Below are 22541 nucleotides of genomic sequence, written 5' to 3'. Positions count from 1 at the left end.
CGTCCCGTGGCTCCATCCTTCATTCGATCCCTGCAGAACCCTACATTTCAGCAGGATAATGCACGACCGCATGTTGCAGGTCCTGTACGGGCCTTTCTGGATACAGAAATTGTTCGACTGCTGCCCTGGCCAACACATTCTCCAGATCTCTCACCAATTGAAAACGTCTGGTCAATGGTGGCCGAGCAACTAGCTCGTCACAATACGCCAGTCACTACTCTTGATGAACTGTGATGTGTTAATGCTGCATTGGCTGCTGTACCTGTACACGCCATCAAAGCTCTGTTTGACTCAATGTCCAGGCGTATCAAGGTCGTTATTACGGCCAGAGGTGGTTGTTCTGGGTAATGTTTTCTCAGGATCTATGCACCAAAATTGCGTGAAAATGTAATCACATGTCAGTTCTAGTATAATATATTTGTCCAATGAATACTCGTTTATCATCTGCATTTCTTCTTGGTGTAGCAGTTTTAATGGCCAGTAGTGTAAATAGCATACAATAGATCTGAGGCGCGTCACATGGCAAGTGTCTGCTTCCCGTCGTTCTTACTAAGCAAAAATCTTTCTTTACATTCCTGTTTGCAGCTGTATCGAGTGTTGGTGTGACGAGCTTATGCTCACTGATTCCCTGTTCTACGTGCTTTGTAACCTGACTTCCAGCGCTGAAATAACATTCAGAGCGTTGCGAGAGGAAAGCGAGTAGGCTGAAATTGTGCAGCAGAGCGACGCGGGCGGCAGGATTGGCGCGTGGGCGTGAGGCGGCCGGCGCGGCGGCAGTAGGGCGGGCTAAACTTGGTGGCGTGCGGCGTGCTCGGGTGTCCAGCCGGGCCGCGCCACAGGCGACGGGCGAGACGCGGTTCGCATACCAGCCGCCGCCCGCCTGGCGGCAGCACTGCAGCGCCCCGCCGCGCGGGGGAAACGGGCCGCAAAAAACACTCCGACCCTGAACCTTCTAGCCAGCTTAGCCTACTAAGTTTTTACAAACTATTACCGGATACCGCTATCAAGATGTGATTTGTAAACCACTAACTGCCAAATATTTTTCTTCAGCTTGCGTTTATTTCTGGGTTGCCTGATCGACACTGACAAGGAAGCCTTTCAGTGCGAGGTCGCAAGTTCAGTCTATACTGAGGCTCATTCGAAAAGTATTGACTTAACAATTAAACAGGAAAAATGTTAGCTGCTAATGGCTCACTATGTACATCAGGAGCGTCACACAAAATTAGTGTCCAGGTGGTGCAGAGATCAACCTTCTGTGGGATGTACGTATTACGCTTCACAAAATGGACATTGTCCACATTCAAGAAATATTCAAAACAAACCAAATGAAAAATGGAGCGCCACAGTGATCACAACGATTCGCACAAGCAAAATACACTACTGGCCATTAAAATTGCTACACCAAGAAGAAACGCAGATGATAAACGGGTATTCATTGGACAAATATATTATACTAGAACTGACATGTAATTACATTTTCACATAGTTTGGGTGCATAGATCCTGAGAAATCTGGGCATTGAGTCAAACAGAGCTTGGATGGTTTGCATAGGTACAGCTACCCATGCAGCTTCAACACGATACCACAGTTCATCAAGAGTAGTGACTGACATACTGTGACGAGCTAGTTGCACGGCCACCATCGACCAGACGTTTTTAATTGGCGAGAGATCCGGAGGATGTGCTGGCCAGGGCAGCAGTCGAACATTTTCTGTATCCAGAAAGGCCCGTACAGGACCTGCAACATGCGGTCGCACATTATCCTGCTGAAATGTAGGATTTCGCGTGGATCGAATGAAGGGTAGAGCCACGGGTCGTAACACATCTGAAATGTATCGTCCACTGCTCAAACTGCCATCAATGCGAACAAGAGGTGACCGAGACGTGTAACCAATGGCACCCCATACCATCACGCCGGGTGATACGTCAGTATGGCGATGACGAATACACGCTTCCAATGTGCGTTCACCGCGATGTCGCCAAACACGGATGCGACCATCATGATGCTGTAAACAGAACCTGGATTCATCCGAAAAATTACATTTTGCCATTCGTGCACCCAGGTTCGTGGTTCAGTACACCATCGCAGGCACTCCCGTCTGTAATGCAGCGTCAAGGGTAACCGCAGCCATGGCCTACGAGCTGATAGTCCATGCTGCTGCAAACGTCGTCGAACTGTTCGTGCAGATGGTTGTTGTATTGAAAACGTCCCCATATGTTGACTCCGGGATCGAGACGTGGCTGCACGATCCGTTACAGCCATGCGGGTAAGATGCCTGTCTTCTCGACTGCTAGTGATACGAGGCTGTTGGGATCCAGCACAGCGTTCCGTATTACCCTCCTGAACCCACTGATTCCATTTTCTGCTAACAGTCGTTGGATCTCGACCAATGCGAGCAGCAATGTCGCGATACGATAAACCGCTAACGCGACAGGTTACAATCCGACCTTTATCAAAGTCGGAAACGTGATGGTACGCATTTCTCCTGCTTACACGAGGCATCACAACAGCGTTTCATCAGGCAAAGCCGGTCAGCTGCTGTTGTGTGTATGAGAAATCGATTGGAAACTTCCCTCATGTGAGCAAGTTGTAGGTGTCGGCACCGGCGCCAACCTTTTGTGAATGCTCTGAAAAGCTAATCACTTGCATATCACAGCATCTTCTTCTTGTCTGTTAAATTCCGCGTCCGTAGCACGTCATCTTCGTGGTGTAGCAATTTTAATGGCCAGTAGTGTGTATGTGCTCCAGACTTACACTGACGTGACAAAAGTCATGGGCGACCTTTAATATCGTGTCGCACCTCATTTTGCCCGGCGTAGTGCAGCAACTGGACGTGGCGTGGACTCACCAAGTCGTTGTGAGTCCCCTACCGAAATATTAAGCCATGCTGCGTCTGTAACCGTCCATAATTTCGAAAGTGTTGCCGGTGCACGATTTTGTCCATGAACTGACCCCTCGATTATGTCCTATAAATGTACGCTTGGAGCATTCGGGCGATCTGGATTACTAAATCATTCGCTCGAATTGTCCGTAATGTTCTTCAAACCAATCGCCAACAATTGTGGTTCGGTGACATGACATATTGTGTGGGAACATGGAGTCCATTAATGGCTGAAGATGGTTTCCAAGTGGCCGTAGATAGCCATTTTCTGTCAATGATCGGTTCAGTTTGACCAGAGGATACAGACCATTATGGAGACACCACCAGCTTGCATAGTGCTTTGTTGATAACTTGGGTCCGTGGCTGCGTGGTGTCTGCACTGCACTCCAACCCTACCATCATCCATATCTACTGAAATTGGGAATCGTCTGACCATGCCACGTTTTTCTAATAATCTACGGTCCAACCGAGCCCAGGAGAGGCGCTGCAGGCGATATCGAGCTTGGTAGCAAAGGCACTTGCGTCTGTCGTTGCTGCCAAATTTTGCCGCACTGTGCTGACGGATATGTTCGCTGTACGCTCCACATTGATTTCTCCGGTTATTTCACACAGTGTTGGTTATCTGTTAGCACTGCCAGCTCTACGCATATGCAGCGGCTCTCGGTCGTTAAGCGGAGGCCATCGGCCACTGCGTTGTCCGTGGTGTAAAGTAATGCCTGAAACGTGGTATTCTCGGCACAGTCTTCTCTCTGTGAATCGCCGGATACTGAATTCCCTTACGGTTTCCGAAACGGAGTGTCCCATGTGTCTAGTTCCGACTGCCATTTCGCGTGCAGTAGCATTCTACGTGCAGAGTCTGTTAATTCCCGTTGTGCGGTTATAATCGAATCGGAAACCTTTTAATATGATTCACCTGAGTACAAATGACAGCTTGCCAATGCACTGTCCTTGTAATACCTTGTGTACGTGGTACTACAGCCATCTGCGTACGTGCATATCGCTACCCCATGACTAGTCACCTCAATGTACAGCTGAACTAAAAGTTTGGGTTTTGACATAATGCTTCACAGTGGTTATGCGTTATCACACGTTGCTTCCGATGTCACAATATACCTGAAGATTGTCTGTTTACGACAGAAGCTGGTTGTGCAATTAACTGACAGAACAGCTGAGTGTAAACTGTAGATTTTCAAAAAATTTCTGGAGGCTGTAAGCCGTCGCCTCCTCAAAATAATGCAAATTTCAGATTACCTGAGCGGTCAACATGACTGAAAATGTAGAGCATTATTGGACAAAGTTGAAGAGCATTGGACAATTTGCCTTAGAAAGCTCTGTGTCGAGCAAAGTTGTGAGAGTTGAGAAAGACTCGCCGCAGTTCGGGAACCGTGTTAGAAAGCCGAGCCGAAATCAAAGAGTTTCACTGGAGATTTAAACGTAGCCATAGACTTACAGACAAACAAAACTGAACGAAAAAAAAAATTAGCGTACAGGGTACCACGCGAAAAGCGTTCAAAGAGTTCGAAAGACAGATTCTATCTATCGATGTCACAGAATATCCTAGAAATTTTGGTCTTATGTTAAATCAGTATATGGATGAAAGCCAACTATCCAGGCACCGTAACGACCGAGAAAGGGAGGATGACAGAGAGAAGGCCGATATTTTGCCCTTCTTTTTTCAGTACTGTTTCTCCTTCAAGTCGTCGCACGAACTTCAGATTGACAGATATCGAAATAAACGATAATGACAAAACGGTCAACTGAAATTGCTTAAAAGAGGAAACATCACTGGACAAGATGGCTTCTACGTAGAGTATCCGAAAGAACTTGCTGTAGGTCATTGGAGCAGTGGAGCGCTTCTGGTGATTGCAAAGAAAGTAAAAGTAATTCCCCTTTTCAGTCAGGATCGTCGCACAGTCACACGAAACTATACGCCTTTAGCACTGACGGCAGTATGTTGTAGAACTTTGGAACATGTTTTATGATTGCATATTATAACATAACTAGAGACCGAAAATCCCAACTGTAGTAATCGAAACGGAGTCCACAATCAACGATCACATCAAATACAAACAGCTCTGTTCGTCCACGAGACACAACAAACAGTAAATACTGGCGCCCAGGTTGATGCCACGTTCCTTGACTTCCAGAAGGCGTTCGATGCAGTTTCGCACGGCCGCCCCATGGAAAGAAGAAGCGTACGGAATATCAAACCAGGTTTGAGACTGGACTGGATAGTTCCTAGCAAACAGAACAGTCTCAAAGGAGAGAAACGTTGGAACGTAAAAGTAACTTCGGGCATGCAGTACGCCACGTTTCACATATATGTCAACTAGCTGATCCGGAGAACTCTGTTCCTCCTTGAATCAGATTTTGGAAGTTAAGTTCAATTTTTTATTAGGAAATACAAATAAAAAAATTAAGTATTTTAATGAGTCTTTTTTCCTTTATGTTTTTGGGTGCATAGCTTCCACTCTTCAATTAAGTACCTTGTGATACACGACATTTTTTGTTTTATTATCAGGCGCAAGAACAAACAACGCAGATGGTCTTCCGACCTGTGAACATGCCACATATAATTTATCATATGAAAAACCTGGATATTCCAGATTTAAACCACAAACTTTCAAGGATTGGCCTTGTGATTTGTTAATGGTCATGATACTCACCATTCAATGGATTTATCATTTTGATATTGAAATAATATCCATCTTCTCCTTGCCAAAAGATCAGCGGGTATAGCAGCGTGTCATATGAACGATGTGTTTCAGATATTAGTTGCAGTTGCCCAGTATCGCGACGTGTAAGCACAATATCGCGTGTTTCCAAGTGTTCACCAACAATCAGGATGGCAACTTCATCTATTGTTGGAGCGTTAAATGTGCGTTCGTGTGTTCCAGATGGTCGTGTATCTGCTCTGATCACGACTTTGTAGTCATCATTTGGCATGCGCTGTAAAGCACTCTTGAACAGCCTGACCAACGCATGCTGTTCATGAAGTAGTTGCCGCAAATCTTGAAGAGTTGCTCTTCTCATTGCTGCATTGATCTCTTGACGTCGATCAAGTTGTTCTTCCATGTTGCTCATGAGGTATGTTTGTAAAAATTTATGCTGTGCATATTACTGATTTATAAACACTTTTTTTTAGAATTAGCAAACATAATACGTACGAATAAGTATAGTAAGTTATTCTTCTACTATATGTGTGTAAGTACAAAAATAAATAAATATCTTGAATGTCAGATTAAATCCTCGTTCTTGTGTCTGCCCCAAATGAGGTCATGTGGAAACAACTATTGTATTTTTGGGTGTTTGCAAGAAAATGACGTGATTCAGGTGTTTCGCCACAAAGCAATGAATGCTATGGTTCAGGTGGCGGATTCAATAATGGCAATTTCACTTTCCCACTAAGGTAGCACAATCCGTGCGTTTCTACGGAAAACTTCATTGCGCCGCAATACTCGCAAACAACGTCCATCGGCCTAATGCAAAGGCAAGGATGCAAGCAGTAATCAGTGCTGCAGTCGTATCTAAACGCTGCTCGAGTCAAATCATCACGTGATAAATCTCTTCTTGTGCGTCGAAAATTATCTACACGATGATCTCTGTTGTTCGCTCGACGATTTCGCATTGACAACCGAGCCGTTTCACGGGCTACCTCACTTTGCTCTTGTGATTGAAAAGCACGAAGTCGAGCCATACTAACACGGCGCTCTTCACGGGCAGTTTGTTGTTCTTCTTCAGTCCTTTCATTCGCAATGTTTTGTATCCTTCTTGCATTACGGCTTTGTCGAAAAATATTCGATCGTCTTGGTCGCGGCATTGTTAGTGATGATTCAAAGAAAATACAAATTATTTCTTTAAATTTTTTAATTAATGATATATACTGATACTTAACCGTAGACGTTTAGTTGACATTTGCATTTTTTCCTTCCATGCCAGATACGTTTTTGTTATACCACGTGTTATAGCGGTCGAACGGGATAAAAAGTATCCTATTTCCGTCTCCTGGTTCTAAGCTACCTCTCCACCAATTTTGTGCCAAATCGGTCCAGCCGTTCTTGAGTTATAAATAGTGTAACTAACACGACTTATGACCCACTGGATAACATCGGAAGCTCCACAAAGCTTACCGTGGATGGAGCTGTTGTGTACAGAGGAACTGCAAAGTTAGAAATTTGTAGCGAATTGAGGAAGACCTGCAGAGGATAGACGCTAGGAGCAGGGAGTGGTAGTTGAACCTCAACATAAGTAAATAAAGCCTATTGCGTACAAATAGGCAGCAAGACCCATTACTTACTGCAAGATTACACGATAGCAGAATAGTCACTGGAAGTCGCCAATAAATTATCTAGAAGTATTGCGTACGGAGCGATTTAAAGTGGAACGATCACACAAAGCTAATCGCAGGTGAGACAGATGCTAGACTGAGATTCATTGCAAAAAATGGCTCTGAGCACTATGGGACTTAACATCTGAGGTCATCAGTCCCCTAGACTTGGAACTACTTAAACTAACCTAAGGACATCACACATATCCATGTCCGTGGCAGGATTCGAACTTACGCCCGTAGCAGCTGCGCGGTTCCGGACTGAAGCGCCCAGAATCGCTCGGCCACAGCAGCCGGTGAGATTCGTTGCAAGAAGCCTCAGGACCCACAAAGGAGATAGCTTACACAACCTTAGTTCGACGAATCCCTGAATATTCCATGTCAGTCCGGTGGCCGTACCAGACAGGATTTACAAAGAAATAGAGGAGATCCAAAGAAGAGTATTGCGTTTCGAATAGGTTAATGTATTAAGTGCGAAAGCATCACGGAGATACTCACACAACTCCTGTGGCAAAAACTACAAGAGAGGCGTTCTGTACTGTTAAAATTCCGATATCCTACGCCCCTTGAAGAATCAAGCGATATAAATACAGGGTGTCTACAAAGTCTGGGTACATAGGGGATTCTAATAAATTCTTATAAATATTCTACAGTCTTATAAATATTAATAATAAATAAATAATAATAAAATAAATTCTAATAATTCTAATAAATTCTGTATCTTCCAGATTGAATGATGGCTCTGTCTAAAGAATAAGGAGTGGAGTTGGTACTCTTAAGTGGACAAGAACGATGGTCGTATCGTAAAACTGCGGAAGAATTAAACCTTCGACACCCTCATCATCAGCCTACTTGATTTACTGCTGTAGAGAAATTAATCATCAAATTCAAACAAACAGACATTGTGTTGGACAAACCCCGTTCCGGACGACTAAAGACATCAGACGAAACGAAAGAGACTGTCTTGGCTAAGGTTTATTCTAGCCCAAAGAAATCGCTTCCTTGGACATCCACAGAGTTGGGTGTTCCAAGGTCAACCATCCACAATATCCTGGCAGAGGAGACGTTTCATCTGTACAAGTTACAGATATTGCATTACTTAAATGAAAATTACCCTGACAGACGTATGCAGACATGAGAATAGTTTGCCGAGAAATTGGATGGAAATATGAGTTTTACTGAAGACCGTGTGTTGTTCAGTGACGAATTTGTGTTTTATGTCAATGGTGAAGTGAACAGACAAAATCTTCGATAGTGGTCTCAAGGCAATCCACATTGGATGAGTCCATCCAAACAGAAAGGCACCCAGCAGGTGAGGTGTGGTGTTCTTTATGGAAAGCTCATGTGCTAGGACCTTTCTGCTTTGATGAACATGTAACTGGTGAGTGTTATCTCAACATGCTGAGAGATAAATTGATGCCTCAAACTGAGCGTTTGGCGAGGGTCTTCCAGACTGGTTTCAGCAGGATAGGGCCTCTGCCCTTTTTGTTGCAGCTGTTAGAGATTGGTTGAATGACAATTTTCCTCACCGGACTGAGAGAAGAGGTCATGTGTAGTTGTTCCCTCGTTCGTCAGACCATTCTCCCATTGAATTATCTTTTTGGAGTATGCTGAAAGAGAAAGTTTACAACATTACAAATTTAAACCACCTGACAGAAAGCATTAACAGTCGGTGTGCTAAAATCGACGGCAGTTCACACCTATTACAACGAGTTTACCTTAACCTTGCAAAGCGCATCAAATTATGCATTCAAAAGTACGGAGATCACGTTGAAAACATTATTTATTAACATTGAAGTGTCTAAAATGTGCTTCATTATGCACCCAGACTTTATGGACACCCTGTACATGTGGAACGAAGCTAAGCAGCGTCTGCCATGCACTTCACAGTTGTTCGCAGAGTATTGCAGGTGTAAGGGACTGTCAAATGAAAACGAGACGGATGGAAAAAAGTAAGCAAAATTTTCAAAAGTAATCACCATAAGTGGTAATACATTTATTCCGATGTGGGACAAGACGGTCAGTATCTTCAAGGAAAAATGTTTTCGGTTTTCTGCGGAACCATGATTGTACCCAGTCGTGCACCTCTGGGTGGGCCCACAGGTTGCAAAGGTTGTTTCAACTACACTGCAGAAGTTTCGCGGGGAAGCCGCTACACGCCTCGATAGCCCGACCTGTCCCCATGCGATTTCCGTGTTTTTGGAGCTCTGAACAAAGACATTCGTGGTCGTCTATTTGCTTCGAAAGAAGAAGTTCACGCCTGGGTATAATCATGGTTCCGTAGGCAACCTCGAATATTTTTTCATTAAGGCATCAACCGCCCTGTCTTACAGCTTACAGTGGGATAAATGTATTAACAGCTAGGGCGATTACTTCTGAGACAGTAAACGATTTACTTACTTTTTCCTATCTGTCTCGTTTTCATTTGATTATTCCTCACCGATGCAGGTACAGAAATTAGTTGTCATCTGACGTTTAAGGTCCAGAGTTGCGACGTTGGTGATTGTATTGTACCTTTGAGATGATAGTTTGGCTATTAAATAAAAAAGGGAATTAAAGTAAAGTCGTTTGGCTTTGTTTGCTGGGAGACCTTTTATGCCTAAGGTCAGCCGCCTAATTGGAAGTATTTTTTCCTTTCTTCGCGCAACCTGGCAGCTTTCCCATGCGAAATGTGTTATATCGTAATTGTGCATGACTGTAAAGAGTGAGTGTGGAGTTTTAGTGCTGTGTGTATTGTTGATCGCGATGAGAAAGAAGGGAGAGGGTAAAACCCGTTGCCGGCATAGAGTCTAATCTTCTCGAATAGCACTAAAAGGGCCGATGAGCTTGGCTGACACATCCTGCAGGTGGATTACCAATAACTGGTCCATATGCCCTAAGTCGACGACTAACTGCAGAGAGGTTTGAAAGTTAACTCAGGGCATTTGCGTAGAACCTGGTGATCCTTAAGCCTTTGGTCACCATAGGTGTAGGCTTTTGTGCCTGCGTTCCTGCCTTCTAGGCTTTTTCCCTAGAAAACTGGAAGGCTTTTCTGTCTTGAAAATGTAATGTTTATATGGCGCCTGAGGCGAGATTTTAACTCTGAAAACATACTAGAGCGGTTGTTCCAAACCTTGATCGGATCATTGGCCCTGAATTAGGTCAAATTTCAGCCAATATTCCCAACAAAGACTAACGTCTTATCAAACTTCACGTTAAAATAGGGGTGTCGTTCTTTTTACAGACAGACTGAAGATAACTGCGCTGACGGATACTGTGAAATTCCCCGCCTCTTGGGTTTTTTCACTTCCACTACTATTTGCTAATAATGCAACTTCAATACATCTAAAAAAATTGTCAAACCAAATACTGCAAAATTAAATATTAAAATTCATATAATATTGTGGGGTGTACTCATCCGTTCCTTTTTGTCGATCCGCTACTGCAAGTCACTAAGTTACTATATGTCCACTGTAACTTGGTGTTTTATGCCAGAAATGACTAAATCGAACATTATGTTTCAGAACTTCTTTTTATTATATCACCTAGTTTTTAACGTTTTTATGTACACTGGTGTAATGATAGATCAGTCTTCTTATCCATATAATTTGCCAAGTCCGACATGCTTATTGCACGAATGTACATGAAGTATTCACTTAAGCAATACATGCTTCTTGCACAAAATCTCATAAGACACTGACATACACCTTACTCCATCGAATGATCATAAAGTACTGACCTCCTTATGCCAACATGGCTGCCACATTTATACACGTTACCTCAAAATTAATGAATCATTTCAAGAGTTGCACTAGCTCTTATAGAGCAAATACATAGATGAATTTTCAAGCGTATAACATTTTAAGAGTGTACAAATGCTCAAAATATGAAATATTAACAATTTTTTTACGATTTTTATTAAATACAAAAAATACATTGTTTGAAAAATGTTCCTACCAATGTATATGTTTCCAAGTCTTCCACTGAAAGCGGCAAAATTGGTCTTTTATTTATTATTGACAAAACACCTAAAGAACTTCCTATGTTTACAAGCTACTTATAACATTTTTGCTAATTACATTTTAATTTTCTTATCAATTTTGATTCTCTCATTTTGGTTTTTCCTTTAAATACCACAGATTTTAATTTAGATGCTGTTTTAACACAAATCCATCTCAGTTTCAAAGAAATGACTTTGACCATTGTACTCGATCTCACCTAATTACGTTAATCCTAAATATTCCTACCAATTACAGGACCTATATACTTCAATACAATTATAATTTAGTAACCAGTTTCATTGTAACAATTTTATGTGTGTAGGTTTACCTATACCACTACCTTTTGTTTAAATCAGTGATTCATATTTATTTCAAATTGGATCGAAAAATACGTGTTTAAATGGGTTTCAATGGACTGTTACGTCTCAATACTGAAAGTGTTATACCTTGAAGCACCAGTCCGATGTTGCACTAACTATGGAACCCCGTATGGAGGTGTGCTTGGCCCAATACTCTTGTCGATATAAATGAACGATTTTCACCAGATTGTCAAATCCGGCGAACAGTACTGTTTTCGGATCTACTTATGCATCTGGCTTCTCTGAAATCCACACTTACGTGTCTGGCCTGGCGGAACCACATTCACGTTATAACTCTACCGTCCCACTCTCAACAGCACGCGAGAAAACGAACGCTTTAGTATCACAGTGCGAGATCTGATTTCTCTTGTATTACGACGATCATTTCTCCCTACGTAAGTGGGCGTTAACCAAATATTTTCGCCTGCGGAGGAGAAAGTCGGTGATTGAAATTTTGTGATAACTTCTCTCCCCAAATAAAAACGCCTTTAATGACTGTCACACCAACTTGCATATTGTACTCGTGATACTCTAACCCATATTTCGCGATAGCACAAAACGAGCTACTCTTCTTGGAACTCTCTCGACGTCTTCCGTCATCGTATCTGATTGGTTGGTTGGTTCAGGAGAGGAGACCAAACAGCGAGGTCATAGGTCCCATCGGATTAGGGAAGGGTGGGGAAGGAAATCGGCCGTGCCCTTTCAAAGACTCCTATCTGGTACATACCCCATAGCGCACTGCAGTACTCTAGTACAGCACGGACAGCTGTAGTGTAGGCAGTATCTTCAGTTGGCTCTGAGCACTATGCAACTTAACTTCTTATGTCATCAGTCACCTAGAACTTATAACTAATTAAACCTAACTAACCTAAGGACATCACACACATCCATGCCCAAGGCAGAATTCGAACCTGCGACCGTAGCGGTCGCTCGGCTCCAGACTGTAGCGTCTAGAACCGCACGGCCACTCCGGCCGGCTATCTTCAGTTGATATATTGCATCTTCTAAGTGTTTTGGCAATAAAACAAAGTCTTTTGTTCACCGTTTCCCAAAACATTATCATTAATATCTTTCCAGACTGAACTGTTTGCATTTGTCATTAATGTGTATTTAGCTGAAATAACAGCCTTTAGATATGTGTGATTCATTGTGTAACCGTAATTTAACGGATTACTTTTAATACTCATGTGAATGACCTCACACTTTTCATTATTTGGGATCATTTGTCACTTTTCATTATTTGGGATCATTTGTCACTTATTGCACCATAAGATGTTGTTGTTGTTGTAGTTGTTGTTGTTGTGGTTGTGTTCTTCAGTCCTGAGACTGGTTTGATGAAGCTCTACATGATATTCTATCCTGTGCAAGCTTCTTCATCTCCTAGTACCTACTGCAACCTACATCCTTCTGAATCTGGTTAGGGTATTCATCTCTTGGTCTCCCTCTACGATTTTTGCCCTCCACGTTGCCCTCCAGTACTAAATTGGTGATCCCTTGATGCCGCAGAACATGTCCTACCAACCGATTCCTTCTTCTAGCCAAGTTGTGCCACAAATTTCTCTTCTCTCCAATTCTATTCAATACCTCCTCATTTGTTATGTGATCTAACAATCTAATCTTCAGCATTCTTCTGTAACACCACATTTCGAAAGCTTCTATTCTCTTCTTGTCCAAACTACTTTTCGTCCATGTTTCACTTCCATACATGGCTACACTCCATACAAATACTTTCAGACACGACTTCCTGACTCTTAAATCTATACTCGATGTTAACAAACTTCTCTTCTTCAGAAACACTTTAATTTCCGTTTCCAGTCTACATTTTATATCCTCTCTACTTCGGCCATCATCAGTTATTTTGCTCCCCAAATAGCAAAACTCCTTTACTACTTTAAGTGTCTCATTTCCTAATCTAATTCCCTCGGCATCACCCGACTTAATTCGACTACATTCCATTATCCTCGTTTTGCTTTAGTTGATGTTCATCTTATATCCTCCTTTCAAGACACTGTCCATTCCATTCAGCTGCTCTTCCAAGTCCTTTGCTGTCTGACAGAATTACAATGTCATCGGCGAACCTCCAAGTTTTATTTCTTCTCCATCGACTTTAATTCCTACTCCGAATTTTTCTTTTGTTTCATTTACTGCTTGCTCAATATACAGATTGAATAACATCGGGGAGAGGCTACAACCCTGTCTCACTCCCTTCCCAACCACTGCTTCCCTTTCATGCCCCTCGACTCTTATAAACGCCATCTGGTTTCTGTACAAATTGTAAATAGCCTTTCGCTCCCTGTATTTTACTCTTGCCACCTTTAGAATTTGAAAGAGAGTATTCCAATCAACATTGTCAAATGCTTTCACTAAGTACACAAATGCTAGAAACGTAGATTTGCCTTTCCTTAATCTATCTTCTAAGATAAGTCGTAGGGTCAGTATTGCCTCACGTGTTCCAATATTTCTACAGAATCCAAATTGATCTTCCCCGAGGTCGGCTTCTACCAATTTTTCCATTCGCCTGTAGAGAATTCGTGTTAGTATTTTGCAGCTGTGACTTATTAAACTGATAGTTCGGTAATTTTCACATCTGTCAACACCTGCTTTCTTTGGGATTGGAATTATTATATTCTTCTTGAAGTCTGAGGGTATTTCGCCTGTCTCATATATCATGCTCACCAGATGGTAGAGTTTTGTCAGGGCTGGCTCTTGTCAGTAGTTCTAATGGAATGTTGTCTGCTCCCGGGGCCTTGTTTCGACTTAGGTCTTTCGGTGCTCTGTCAAACTATTCACGCAGTATCATATGTGTCATTTCATCTTCATCTACATCCTCTTCCATTTCCATAATATTGCCCTCAAGTACATCGCCCTTGTATAGACCCTCTATATACTCCTTCCACCTTTCTGCTTTCTCTTCTTTGCTTAGTACTGGATTTCCATCTGAGCTGCATGCGGCTGATACTAGAAGTCAGTGGTGAGATATGGACGTGCTCCGTGTGGAAGGTGGGTAGTAATGATTTGAGTTACTACCCACCTTCCACACGGAGCACGTCCACATCTCACTATTGACTTTTAGTATCAGCCGCACGCAGTTAACGTCAACAAGTGTATGGGCCTGAAGATGACGTTGTTACAACGTTGAAACTATTTGCCAAAATAAAATCGACACCTTAAATACAGCTGGAGGAATTTCTTCATTTTTAATATAAATTTACGTCTGTTTTGGTGAAGAAATTTCGTAATACCGTATTTAGTAACTCTGATTTAGGAGCACAGTCATCTGTAACATTATCCTCGCCATCGCGCAGTGAAGGCGTCGACTGTGTCTTGCTGCTGGTGTACTTTACCTACGACCAGAATCTCTTTGGATCTTGCCAGATTTAGAGACAGAATTTCGTTGTGGAAACTCGTATTATAAGTACGTCGCACTGAAATTTGCGCTCAGTTTCGAGCTTCTATAAAACTTCGCCAGTATTGGGGATTTTGGGTCCTTTCAAATTTGATATGCTTTTTTCGTTGCTTCTGCAACAATGTTCTGATCTGTTTTGTGTGCCATGGGGGATCAATTCCACGTCTTATTAATTTATTTGATATTAATATTTACTACCAAAAACAGTCTTGATCACGATTTATTTATTACGGTGACCGGTTTCGACCACTACTGTGGTCATCTTCAGACCAATGAGTAAGAACCTCCTTCTGCTGGAGAATCACTACTAAGTAGGTTCTTACTCATTGGTCGGAAGATGACCATAGTAGTGGTCGAAACCGGTCACCGTAATAAATAAATCGTGATCAAGACTGTTTTTGACAGATATTTGTAACACATTGATCAGTGTCTCTCCAATAATGTATTCAAAAGTAATTTATTTGATATAAATCTTGCAACTGCTGATGACAGTATCATTCTGATCAATGATGCATCACCAGGTGTACTAAACGACAATGCTGAAAAAAAAAAAGCAATCATGCACCTATGCACGTGGACGGAGAATAAAAAATTAAACTTAAATGAAAAAAAAACAGTATTAGTTTCCACATAAACAGAAAATCTAATAGTGACTCTATAAAAGGGAAAGATGAGCTCACAGTATCTATATCAAGAACAAAATTTTTAGGAATGCATGTCGAAGCACAACTTAAGTGGATTGAGCATATTACTGCCCTTTGGAAGCGAATTCTTTAGCGTGCTATACAGTTAGAGTAATAAAGTCAAAGTGTAGTAGCTCGTGCACTAGAACAACCTATCTTGGATATGTTCATTCTATAATTGGTTACGGGGCAAGATCCTGGGGAATAAATGAGCAGAGTAGAGAAACAGTCTTTAAGCTACTGAACAGGGATGTACGAATTATGACAAAAAGTTGCAAGAGAACTCACTACAATGAAATGTATAACTCTATGGAAATCCTGACTGTTCCGTGTGAGTATATTTTGCAAACAGCGAACCACATAAAGAATTACATCCACCACTGCCGAACGAACAGGTCTTTACGTGAACATGGAACCATATCCGCAACAATTTCCATCTGAAACGGAAAACTAAAACAAAAACCCAAAGTAGTGTGCTATATAATGGTATTAAATAACACCACGACCTTCACAAGAGGTCAAAGACTAAACTGAAATTCATGCGTTCAGGTGTACATTACAAATTTGCTGTTAGAAAAATATTTTTATGCTGTCAAGAATTACCTGAAATAATTTATAAATTTTGTTGACAATTACGCTAATGATTAACTGCTACGATTAAGAGGCCTTTTACAGTGTGTTCAGTAGAACAGTGAAATATGACGTACAAACATGTAGCATAGTAAGGCAAATGAAGTATACATCTTTAGCGGAAAAATGCTCCTGTCGGAGTACAAAAAGGCGACTACTCTCCAGACCCTGACTGAAAAGTGAGGTACCAGCTGCCTCACTCTACCTTCCTCGGGACGTTTAAAAATTTTCCCAAAAATTTTGGCATGTGAGCGTATTCGCGCTCTGTTTAACTCATTTCTCACTCCCAAGAGTTCCCCTAACTGTCCACCAGTCCATTGCTCTAAGTCCCTCATACACATGCACTCTCACTTGCGCATTCTCACTCACTGATTCAGCTCAACTCATTGACATTATCTCTTCATGCCTCACTAATTGTGACTATCTCCTGTCTCACAGGCCGGCCGAAGTGGCCGAGCGGTTCTAGGCGCTACAGTCTGGAACCACGCGACCGCTACGGTCGCAGGCTCGAATCCTGCCTCGGGCATGGATGTGTGTGATGTCCTTAGGTTAGTTAGGTTTAAGTAGTTCTAAGTTCTAGGGGACTGATGACCTCAGAAGTTAAGTCCCATAGTGCTCAGAGCCATTTGAACCATTTTTTTTTTCTCCTGCCTCACAGCCACAGTCTCCTTCATTCTATCCTACTTCACCTCCACCTTCCTAATCGGCCTGCTGGATGGCGATATAACTGACCGTGATCACGTATGCAAAATGAATTTTTACAGTGAGTAAGGCCCTCGTTACCGAAGGAAAATAACGCCCGTTAGATGGAGGAAAGTGTACAACAGACTCTTCTGAAGGAAGAATCTATTCTAAACTTATGCTAAATCCTGATCATAATTTGGAAATGGGTGGAATATAGTGCAATCGCTCATGAACCGCACAAGGGGGAAAAAGGGTACCACGTAATATTTACTACAAAAATCAACTGATAACACAAAGAAAACACTGATTAGCTAAAAAAGGGATAATTTAACGGTAGCCAGCCCGATAGGGCAATGAATCTCCAGAATCTTGAGAAAGGTAATGGCAAAGAAATTCAAGCAAATAACCACCGGCGTGGCAACGGAAGGTTGTCACGCTTTTCCACAGCACAACAGTTCACGAGAAAATAAGTGAGTCAGAAAGCAGTGAGTTTGCAGTTACTTACTCCGAAATATTAAATTTTGAAAGCAACGTCAAGTGAAATTACTGGTTAACTAAATGACTGGCTTAAGTTAAACTTTGCTATGAAAAAAAAATCTTTCAGCAACCTCAGTGTAACGTGATGCAAAATTTAGAAAAAGGCAAGTAATTTACTTTTGATTATTGAAAGATTGACCTGAATTTAGTTTAAGCAAATGAGCAATTGGTTTTACTTTTAAAATAACAACAATAAAATACATACCGAGCCAGCAGAAGTCACTCGCTAAGCTAAATACAGAATAAATGAAATTGCGCACTGTTAATTTGTGCTGTGTCTTTAGTTATTAGTTTTGCCAGTGAAATTTTACTTTAAGTATCCTCTGTTTCGCAGTACAAGAATGAACAGCTACTGTGACTGAAAATTTAGACTGAAACTGGTTTTGAAACACACTAACTGGCTGTAAATAATTAATCACTTTTCATATTCTTACGACACTCGGTGACTGCATGGAAAGGAAAGGGATCCTGCTTGGTAATGATGTCTGAGGACAATGACAACACAGCCGCCCTACAAGTTTTAACTATTGCAAATTATTATTCAAGTTGTGCATACTTTGTGAAAGAAATATTGCTCGGCAAAGCCTCTGCATCACTATATTTGTCAGTTAACAGTCTTACGATTTTGTAGTTGTGCGCACGACGAGGAATGTATCCGATGACAAAGCTGAGCTGCGGCTGTTGCTGCTGCTTCTACTGTTTGATAAGAAGAACTCCGAGTCGTCTCTAGAGCCACGGATAATTATGGGACAGACAATAGTTGGAATTACAGCTTCCTACGCCTGTCCGCTCCTACAGTGCTCTCAATACTCGAGGGTTAACAAATCAGGCGCGTCTACACTGACGCGAGCATAACTGTACACCTCGTCTGCGGGACCGCCCAACAAACACTTCCGCAGTCTTTCATCACTCAGGCTATTCTGCCTCCCCCCCGCTCGCAATGCGACAGAGATTCTCCATACGCAAAGATAAACAACGGCACAGCTACTGCCATTTTGTCGTTGCTATCGATACATTTCAATAAAGTTCCCTTGGCTATTAGGCAGCAATTTACAGTATTTTCTTTATAATTACAATCAATCATATACAGTCGAAAATAAATACACTAGTACATCAGTCACGTATTAAATATAGTTTTTGTAATACAGCTTACAGCTTCAGAATAAATAAAAAGGTTCAAATGGCTCTGAGCACTAGGGGACTAAACTGCTGAGGTCACCAGTCCTCTAGAACTTAGAACTACTTAAACCTAAATAACCTAAGGACATCACACACGTCCATACTCGAGGCAGGATTCGAACCTGCGACCGTAGCGGTCGCGCGGTTCCAGACTGTAGAAACTGCTGCTATCTCATTCATTCCTCCCCGCTGCTGCTGTCTTTTCTCTATCACTATCTCTCTCTTCCTCGTTGTCATTTTTATGGTCATCGTGTCTCATTATCACTGGATCTCACCCACTTCCACTTTCTCTCCCACTGAGAATGTTTCCTTCACACTTTTCCTGTCAACTATGTTCCATTTCCATTGTGTACCTCTCTTTCTCTGACACTGCCATTGTCTCCTTCGCTCTTTCTAGGACACAGCCAATGTCTACTATCTGCCAGCATATATTACTTTTCCGTCACTTTCCCACTGCCACAGCCTCCTTCTCTCTCAGGATAGAAAAGCGCGAATATGTTCACATGCCAAAATTTTTGGGAAATTGTTTAAAGGTGATAACGAAGGAAGAACGAAACAGCTTGTATCCCACTTTTCAATCAGAGTATTTTGAACAGGAGGGAGCATATTCGCCTTTCTTGTGTTTCGATAGGAGCATTTTGCTGCTGGTTCCCATCTTTTCCCGGCCACAGTAACGCATGTCACTCACGTGAAAAGTACTTTAGCGGCCAGTAAAGTTTTGATAGTTTTTTATGTGAAATTGAAATAACACAAAACTAAATTTTACATCTCAGTCCACAGTCTTTTTCTTTAATCATCAGTCTTCTGACTGGTTTGATGTGGACCGATGCGATTTCCTCTCCTGTGCCAACCCAACCTTTTCGTCTCAGAGTAGCACTTGCAATCTACTTTCTCAAGTATTTACTGGATGTATTGGACCTCTGTCTTCCTCTACAATTTTTATCCTCTATAGTTCCTTCTAATGCCATGGAAGTTATGTGTTAATGGATGTCCTACCATTCCGTCTCTTCTTTTCGTCAGCGTTCAGCGTTTTCCATATATTCCTATCCTCACCGATTCTGTGGCGAATCTCCTCATTCCTTACCTTATCAGTCCACCTAATTTTCAACAATCGTTTGTAGCTTCACGTTTCAAATGCTTCGATTCTCTTCTGTTCCGGTTTTCCCACAGTCCATGTTTCACTATCATTCAATGCTGTGCTTCAAACTTACATTCTCAGAAATTTCTTCCTCAAATTAAGGACTATGTTTGGCCAGGAATGCTCTTTTTGCCAGAGCTAGTCTGTTGCGTCAGTCATAGGCTATTTTGCTGCCTAGGTAGCAGCATTCCTTAACTTCATCTACTTCGTGATCACCGAATCTGATGTTAAGTTCCTCGCTGTTCTCATTTCTGGTGCTACTCGTTACTTTCGTCTTTCGTCGATTTACTCTCAATCCATAATCTGTACTCAGTTGACTGCTCATTCCATTCAGCAGATCCTGTAAGTCTTCTTCATTTTCACTGAGGATAACAATGTCATCTGCGAATCTTATCATCGATATCCTTTCATCTTGAATTTTAATTCCGCTCTTGAACCTTTCTGTTATTTCTGTCATTTTCTTCTTACATATATAGACTGAAAACTAAGGGCGATAGACTACATCCCTTTCTTACACCATTGTTAATCCGAGACTCCTTTCCTAGTTTCTACTCTTAATGGCACCGTCTTGGCTCTTGTTCATATTGCACATTACCCATCTATCCCTGTAGCTTATACATATTTTTCTCAGAATTTGCAACATCTTGCACCATTTGATATTGTCGAACGCTTTTTCCAGGTCGATGGATCCTATGAATATGTATTGGATTTTCCTTAGCCTTTCTCCCATTATCAAATGTTCAAATGAGTGTTAATTCCTAAGGAACCAAACTGCTTAGGTCATCGGTCCCTAAACTTACATTAAACTAACTTCTGCTAAGAACAACACACACAACCATGCCCGAGGAAGGTTTGAACTCCGGCGGGATGGGCAGCGCCTCAAACCGCGCGGCGCGGCGCGGCATTATCAACCGTAACGTCTGACCTGCTTCTCTGGCGCCTTTTCTTTCCTAAAACCAAACTGATCGTCGTCTAACACATCCTCAAATTCCTTTTCCATTCTGCTGTATATTATTCTTGTCAGCAACTTGAATGCATCAGCTGTTCAGCTGAATGTGCGATAATTCTCACTCTTTTCAGCTCTTGCGATCTTCGTAATTGTGTCGACGACCTTTTTCCGAAAGTCAGATGGTACCTCGTCGGACTCATAGGTCGTAAATACCAACGTGAACACCGTTTTGTTGCCACTTCTCCCGATGATTTTAGAAATTCTGATGGAATGTTATCTGTCTCTTCTGCCTTGTTTGATTTTAAGACTTCCAAAGCTCCTCTAAATTCTGATTCTAATAATGGATCCCCTATCTCTTCCCTATCGACTGCTATTCCTACTTCTATCACGTCACCAGCCAAGTCTTCCCCTCATAGAGGCCTTCAATGTACTCTTTCCACCTATCAGCTCTCTCCTCTGCATTTAACAGTGTAGTGGACTTCCCGTTGGACTCTTAATGTTACCATCCTTATTTTTAATTTCACCGAAGGTTGTTTTGACCTATCTGTATGCTGAGCCAGTCCTTCCGACTATCATTTCTTTTTGGATTTCTTCACATTTTTCGCGCAGCCATTTTGCCTTAGCTTCCCTGCACTTCCTATTTATTTCATTTGTAAGTGACTTCTATTTATGTATTCCTGAATTTCCCTGAACATTTTTGTACTTCCTTCTTTCATCGATCAACAGAAAGTATTTTTTATGTTATTAATGGTTTCTTCGCAGTACCTTCTTTGCACATGTTTTCTTTTCCAGCTTCTTTGATTGCCGTTTTTAGAGATGTCCATTCCTCTTCAACTGAACTGCCTACTAAGCTATTCTTTATCGCTTTATCTATAGCCTGGGAGAACTTCAAGCGTGTGTCTTCATTTCTTAGTATCGCCGTATCCCACTTGTTATTGCACATTAACTCTTTCTCTTAAATTACAGACCACTGTTTATCACTATTAAATTGAGAAGTGAGTCTATGTCTGCTCCAGGGTAAGTCTTACAATCCAATATCTGATTTCGGTATCTGTGCCCGAACATAGTATAGTCTAACTGAAACCTTCCTGTATCTTCCCGCCCAAAACATCTAGTTTCCCTATCACATTCAAATTTCTGATGTTCCACGTGCCGACTAATAGAACGTTTACCTTTTGTTGGTTGTCCAGCCTTCTTCTCATGGTCACCTTCCCTTGGCAGTACCATCCCGGAGAACAGAATGGGTAACTATTCCCGAATCTTTTGCCAATGGAGAGATCATCATGACACTTTTTTTCAAATTGCAGGCCAGCTGTACCTGTGGATATACGTTATGTGTCTTCAATGCAGTGCCTTCTACATCCTCGTGGGGTGATCATTGCAGTTTCTTCCGCCTTTAGGGGCAGTTTCCCACCCTAAGCGCAAGAGAATGCCCTGAAAATCTGTCCGCACGTCCGCCCTCTTTGACGTGGTCGTTGGCTGAAAAAGGTTGACTTTTTATGCCAGAAGTCCTCGGCCGCCTTTACTAATGATTTTTATTCAGAGTTTAAGCAGTGGTGGGGTTCTAACCCCAGACCAAGGACGTTTTGATTAGTAATCAAATACCGGGTTTGACGTGCGTATTTTACGCGCCCAAGCAGGGTAACTTTGAGCCTCTGTACCTCGGAAGTGGATAAAGTTATCAAGAAAATTTTCAAGGCTGTTCTAGACCGAGATCTGTTGGAATCCATCGTAAAATTTTCAGCCATTTGCTGTATATAGCCGTCTTGGAATCCGCAGCTCAGTTTT

The sequence above is a fragment of the Schistocerca nitens genome, chromosome 8 (genome assembly GCF_023898315.1).
Source record: "Schistocerca nitens isolate TAMUIC-IGC-003100 chromosome 8, iqSchNite1.1, whole genome shotgun sequence".
NCBI classification, from domain to species: Eukaryota; Metazoa; Arthropoda; class Insecta; order Orthoptera; family Acrididae; genus Schistocerca; species Schistocerca nitens.
The sequence above is the reverse complement of the archived record's forward strand: the minus strand, read 5'-3'. Positions refer to the sequence as shown.